Source organism: Mesoplodon bidens (genome assembly GCF_964165515.1).
Source record: "Mesoplodon bidens genome assembly, chromosome: 8".
Classification (NCBI taxonomy): Eukaryota; Metazoa; Chordata; class Mammalia; order Artiodactyla; family Ziphiidae; genus Mesoplodon; species Mesoplodon bidens.
The window spans coordinates 11,544,780-11,551,853 of NC_138165.1; the positions used below are offsets into that span (position 1 = coordinate 11,544,780).

Genomic DNA, 7,074 nt, shown 5'->3' on the forward strand with positions numbered 1-7,074 from the left:
TACCTGCGGTGTAGCCCAAACTCTGCTTGAAAGAAGAGTTTATCTGGAGCATCTCTGTTGAAGATGGAGACCCCAGGCTAACCACACCTCCTCACTGGTGAAATCTGGTTATAGCATCCAGGCATGCAGTATGAAGGATCTGGGTAAAGAGAAAAGGAAATCAGGCACCTAGGAGTGAGTGTTAAGTGTACATTATCTGTTTCACTATCTTAGTGGCTTTAAGACAATTGCCATATTATATCTTGTGATTTTATGGGTCAGGAATTCAGGCCAAGTTTAGCTGGGGGATGTTTCAGTTCCACATGGCATCAACTGAGATCAGGCTGTGATATTTAGACAGTGTGATATTTAGGCTGAACTGGAGGATCCAAGACACCTTCACTCATAGTTGGGGGGCCTTGGCGTGAATGGCTGGGCTCAGCTGGACTGTCAACTGGAGTAGCTACATGTAACTATGCCAACATGGTGGTCTCAAGGTAGTCAGACTTCTGACAAAGTAAGCTGGGGCTTTGAGGTAGTGTTCCAAGAGACCAAGGTGGGAACTTCAAGGCTTCTTCTAACCAAGCCCTGGAAGTTATACAGCGTCACTTCGGCCACACTCTACTGCTCTAGTGGTTCTGTTGGACCACTAAGGCTGCTCCACGTTCAAGGGGATGAATAGCAAAGAATCTGCAGCCATCTTTAATCTACTCAATACCTGAACTTCAGTTCTGCTTTCTAGAATGAGCTGTGGGTACCACCCTTTCCGTCCTCTCATCCTTCCCAATGTCCTGCCAATGTCTTCCTCATGTAATAAGGAAGCCAAGACTGAGATATCACCAGGGCAACAGAAAAACCTCAACAGGTAACCCCCAAGTGGAGTTGCCAGATAAAATACAGGATGTACAGTTAAATTTGAATTTCAAATAATTAAAATAATACTAATAACTTTTAGTATGCATTTTTGGAGACATACTAAACAAAAAAAAGATTGATCACTCGAAATTCAAATTTAGCTGGGTATTTTTCTTTGTTAATTCAGGCAACCCTACCTCCAGGTGACCTACATGGGCCATGTAGAATTAGGAAGAAAAAACTTAATTTAAGCCATAGAGACTTGGGGATTGTTTGTTACAGCCAAATAGACTAAATTGACTTAATTTCTCATTTTGGATGAAAAATATTTTGATTAGGCTTAAGTGCAGCTCTAATATTTGAAAGGAAGTCGGCAGCTCCTCTACATAACAAAAGAGAAAATTGAAAGCTCTGGGGTATCATTTGAGAAGGAGAGATGGAGAGAAAACTGATAAAACACAGCCTCAGCCGTCAGGAAATCTCCCGTCTACTTGAAAAATAAAATAAGAGAAAGTGATGGTAGTGAGTAGTCCTGAGGGCACAGAAGTCACCGTGGGTTTGGAGGAGGCATGGAAGGACTTCGTGGGAAAGGTAGGCTTGCCTGACCTGGGGGTGGCCCGATAAGTAGGATTTAGACACCAAGGAGCTGGGAGCAGGAATGTCCTGTGGGAAACAGCACGGCCACTTTTGTCTGTGCTGTTACTTTCCAGCTTCTTCAGCACCTGTGGGCCTAGGCTTCCGGGCAGAGATGGAGATAAAGCACCAGGTGGCCAATGGGCCCTAGTTCACAGGACTGCTCGGATGCTGACAGATCGATTGCACGCCACCACAGAGGTGTCTGCGACTACCCTGGGCCTCTGGACCCAGAGATGAAGTAAAACCACCTTGTTGGGGAGTTGATGTTTCAACACACAAATCCAAACATTTTCGCTAACTTTTGTCTGAAACGTCAGTGTCATAGGAAATCTCCTTGATAGTAAGGGCCTGGCTCTCTTCATCTTCATGTGGCCCTACGCTACATAGCCCCACCCTTAGTGCATGGTGGGTGAAATAAGTATAAGAACACAATCAATGGGACAAGGCCCTAAATATATTGTGAAACCCCTTTAGCTGCTACAGCTACTCCTTTTGGCCACCAGGGGGCGGCATGGTGTCTTGAACTACAAACTGGTTGGGTTTCCGAACCAGGGTGGATGTGATTCTCAAAAAACAGTTGGTACCAGGAAGCCAGCTTCTGCCAACAGTTTCCTGGGCCCACAGCAAAGAGAGACAGAGAGAGGTAGTCATTTTTTTCCCTATAAAACTATTTATCCAATTTAAAGGAATACCCTTTGTTCTGAGATTGTCTTTCCCAGTACATGTTTTATCATGAAAACCTCCTTTCTTTTATGAAATGATGGCAACTATATGTGGCAGAGGGTTATTTTTTATTGTTAACATTCTTATTTAATCCAATAAATAATGGCAACTTTCTGGTGTTCACAAATGATTTTAGAAAATTACTTTTTGGGTTTCTGAAATCAAAAGTCAGAGATCCATTCGTGTAGAATCAGACATGGCCCAGGACAAAAAAGGGGGTAGAAATAAAGCTCACCTTTGGGTCCCCAGCCTTCTTTCCCACCACCCATTGCTGCTTCCTTCCTGCCCAGCAGGCCCTGGTCAGCGGGTCAGCTCAGGGCCCTCTGCTCTCTCCCTGCCCAGCCTCCACCTCCTAGCTGAAACCCATTTTCAGGAAAGAATCTGCCATCAGCAGCTTAGTGAACATTTGAATCACTCCTTTTCTCGCCCAGAAAAACTGGCCTTCTGATCTCTGATTCCAGAACGCAGATGAGTGCAGCCAGTTCAAGGATTTCAGGCATCAGCAGAGGAAGATGTGAGATGAAAGCCAGTCAGTGAGGTGCTGAAATCAGGCCACCCAAGGGGCTTGACGATCCCCATCTGCTTTATCAGGGAGGCCAGAGGGGCCACCCCCAGAGCAAGCAGACCAGGTTCTCAGACAGAAGGTCCCAAATGCTCCTTCTTTCCTCACCTTTCTGGAAAGTCACAGGTCAAACCCGTAAGTGCCTACGATATTCTGTTCCTGATAACAGAGAGCCTTCCATCCACAGGATCAGCGCAGCCAGGGCAAAAGGTGACTCCCCAAATCATAAAGGCCTGCTTCGGTCTCACGCCAAGAGGTACTGGCCACAGTGCACGTGGGATACAGTACTGCACTAGTTTTAGCAATGATTGCATCCAACAGATCTGTGGGTCTGCACTGAGACCCACCATAGGCACCACAGGGACACAAAGGAATATGAAACGCAGGGAGGCTGCCTGCAAAGATGCTCCAAAACAATTGCCAGAATTGAAAAGAGATGACAACTGGTTTGGGAGACTTGGAAAAGCTTCATGATCTGGGCCTGGAATAAAGGGTAGGGTTTTGACAGGAAACAAGAAAGGAAGGACCTATTCATCAAAGATACAGCCTGATCCAAGGGCTCGAGCAGAAAGTACGGGGTTGTGTGTAGGGCACAGGGCCCAGTTCAGTTTGGCCAAAATATCAGGCAAGTAGCAGGAAAACAGGGAAATGATAAGGAAAGGCAGGAAGGCTCTACAGGCAGGTAGAGGTGGGCCTGAGCCCCAGGGGCCACAACAGACCCCTCGGCGGTCTCGGTTGACCCTCTAAGCTCAGCTTCTTGACTATCAAATGTGGATAATGGGTCTTACTTTTCAGAGATTTAAATAAGAGAATGGGTGTGCAATTGGTATTACATTTTAGTTTACAAACCCAAGCAGTAAAAAAAAAAAAAGTTTTAAAGTAAGTTTTACTTTTTTCTTATTCAACTTCTGTTCCAAGCCTCATTCTCCCTGATGTGGGAAATGTCATGTCATATAGTTCAGGACTCTGGCTGCAAACCTTCTGGGCCAAGTCGGGCCCACCCAGCCCTCAGTGCTGGCATGTACAGGGGCCTCTCTCACTCCACCTGCCCCTCACGTGTGACCCACACTGACTGCTCGTCCACCATCCTCACTCCTGGCAGGATGAGTTTGCTGGGGCTGCCAAAACAGAGAACCCCAACCTGGGTGGCTTTAAAAAATGGAAATTTATCCTCTCCCGGTGCTGGAAGCTGGAAATCTGAAATCGAGGTGTCCGCAGAGCTATGCTCCTTCCAAAGGCTCTAGGAAAGAATCTTTCCCTGCTTCTTCTTGCTTCTGGTGGTCGCTGGCAATTCTTGGTGCTCCCTGGCTTGTGGCTGCATCCCTCCATGTCTGCCTCCATCTTCGTGTGGCTGTCTTCTCTCTGTGTGTGCAGCTCTTGTCCAGATATTCCTCTACTTCTAAGGACAGTAAACTATTGGATTAGGGCCCACCCTCATCCAGTATGACCTCGTCCTAACTTGAGGATATCAGCAAGACCCCACTGCCAAATCAGGTCACATTCTGAGGTTCCAGGTGGACCTGAATTTGGAAGAGACACTATGCAATTCAGTGCACTCTCTGAGAGGTGCCCTCCAGCCCACGGACTTCCCCTGCTGATTCTATGCCTCTCGAAGGCACCTGGGTCTTTCTGGCCCTCTGCTGTGGGGCGAGGGGACAGCCTTCTCTGCTCTGAGACCCTCCCACCCTTCCTGTGTTCCCCCCAGGGGTTCAGGTCCTCACCCTGAGGTCCCATAAGCCCAGCCCTTCCCTGGGAACTTGGCTGAAGGTGGATGAGAGCAACGCGGCCTCCCTGGGCTCAGACCCACCAGCACCCTGTCTCTTTTCACCCCCAGTACTGCCTTCTCTCTCCCCCACCTGGGACAATTGTGTCTATTTACTACCTGTGCTCCCAAGTCTATCGGGCAGGGCCTAAACGTTTTTTTTTTTTAACACTTAAGGATGCTTTCATATTTTGTAGTGACATCAATTTTTCAATAGAAAATATTTGGCCAAGCGTGACACAGACAACATACATTTGAGCTTGGGTTAGTTTCTAGAGGTGATTTAAATGGTATGTGATAAAGTTATTTTTACCCTAGCTCATTGGTTCTTTTTTTTTTTTTTTTTAAGGCCTAAACTTCTGAAACTCAAAAGCCAAGAAAAGAACTCTTTTCTGCAGAGCTTTGGACTTCCTGACATGCATCTCACTGGCTAAACGGGGCCAAGGGGGTCTGCTAAGAAAACACCAGCAGTAAAGTGACTCATAATTTGAAAATACTATCCCACTGCCCCACTCAGCCGCCCAGCTCACTGAACGTGTGTGAAGGTCTAGTGTTGTCCCCGGGGTGTACATTTCTGTCACCCAGGATGACCGGCCATCTGGGTTTGCTTTGCTCTCAGTGCTAAAAGCAGGAAAGTACCAGGCAAACCAGAACACGATCGTCGCCCTGCAGTAAACGTCATGACCTTACCCAGTCCAGGGATGCTAAACAACCCTGCGGGTGGGGATTACAGCTCAGGTCTTAGAATCCAAAGTGTTGAACAAACAAGAAGTCTCTCCAACAAAGACTTTTCTTTTTTTTTTTTTTAAACAGGGCTACTGGTTATAATGTCAGAGAAACGCCAGCAGCGAGGTGTTTGGCAACTGGTAGGATACCACAGAGGCATCACGGAGGGAGGACTCGGATAGCCAGGACCTCTTGGGGCGGCTCACCCCGCAGCCCTCCCCTCACACGTGGCCTTCTCTATGACTCTGGTCCACACTCGGCAAGCCGCTGCTCCAGCACAAAAAGAACACTCGACTACTGTTCCATATTCTCGGAAATAAAAATATTGTAGGCTCGCCTACCCCACTCCCCCGGGGACTCATTCTTCCCGGCTTGCTGCGTTTTGACTGCAGCCGGGCAGGCATCTGATTCTGCAGCTCGTCTGCGGGGCGGAAAACCAACGTGGAGTTCCACAGCCTGAAACCTAATTTCTGGTAGAAAAGTACCATCTGGTGGATATTGCGGAAACTGCTCACGTCCTGTGCTTGAAACGGAGCACCTGAGAGCAGCTCGCCCAACAGAATGCCCATGGAAATAGTACTCCGAGATCGAGCGAAAGCTCAGCATCCAGATACGGGCTCTTCCCCTTAAATATTGGACTCCACATACAGCTATTCTCAGAACCAATCAGAAGCATCTAACAGAGTCTGTTTCCTGGCCTCCTTTGTCCTATTTACAAGGACAGCCGTCCCCTTACCTGCGGTTTGGCTCTCTGCGGTTTCGGTTACCCACGGTCAACCACGGTCTGAAAATATTAATTAGCGAATTCCAGAAAAAAACAGTTCATACACATTTTAAATAGCGCGCCATTCTGAGCCGCATGAAGAAATCTCGCGCGGTTTTAAATCCCGCGCGGTTTTAAATCCCTCCCGGATGTGACTCAGCTCTTTGTTGGGCGCAGCTGCCTATTGGTCACTTAGGAGCCGACCGGTGTCAGAGCAACAGCTGGGAAGGCTCTGGGCTTGTGTTCAAGTCACCCTTATTTTACTGAATAATGACCCCAATGCACAAGAGCACTGGTGCTGGCGATTCGGATGCCAACCAAAGAAAGGGCTCCCTTTAAGTGAAGAGGGGAGAGCTCTGGATGTAATGAGAAGAGAAAAAAAAATCATATGCTGAGGTTGCTAAGATCTACAGTAAGAACAAATCTATCTGTGAAATTGTGAAGAAGGAAAAAGGAGTCCCTGCTAATTTTGCTGGCACACCTCAAACTGCAGAAGTTATGACCACAGCACGTGGTAAGTGCTTAGTTAAGACGGAAAAGGCATTCAATTTGTACAATAAGATACCTTGAGAGAGACCCATTCACATGACTTCTATTACAGTATATTGTTATTTATTTTATTTATTTATTTGGCTGCATTGGGTCTTCATTGCTGCACACGGGCTTTCTCTAGTTGCAGCAACCGGGAGCTACCCTTCGTTGAGGTGTGCGGGCTTCTCATTGCAGTGGCTTCACTTGTTGCGGAGCATGGGCTCTAGGCGCGCGGGTTTCAGTAGTTGCGGCACATAGGCTCAGTAGTTGTGGCTCGCGGGCTCTAGAGCGCAGGCTCTAGAGCGCAGGCTAAGCTCACGGGCTTAGTTGTTCCGCGGCATGTGGGATCTTCCCGGACCAGGGCTTGAACCCATGTCCCCTGCATTGGCAGGTGGATTCTTAACCACTGAACCACCAGGGAAGTCCTATTTCAGAATACTGTTATGATTGTTCTATTTTATGATTAGTTATTGTTCATCTTTTACTGTGTCTATGTATGTATAGGCAAAACATAGTACATGTAGGATTTGGTACTAT

The 7,074-nt window shown here is 47.4% G+C and overlaps 1 long non-coding RNA gene across 1 annotated transcript in view; it reads right to left on the reverse strand.

The window, feature by feature from the left end:
• Nucleotides 1-6,089, reverse strand: part of LOC308621567 — a 44,336-nt gene extending 38,247 nt beyond the window's left edge. Inside the window, exons 1-2 of the long non-coding RNA XR_014016485.1 lie at nucleotides 5,980-6,089; nucleotides 4-139 (exon numbers count right to left, since the gene is read on the reverse strand). This is a non-coding gene — a long non-coding RNA (uncharacterized lncRNA). The remainder of the gene's footprint in view (nucleotides 1-3; nucleotides 140-5,979) is intronic.
• Nucleotides 6,090-7,074: the final 985 nt, after the last annotated feature.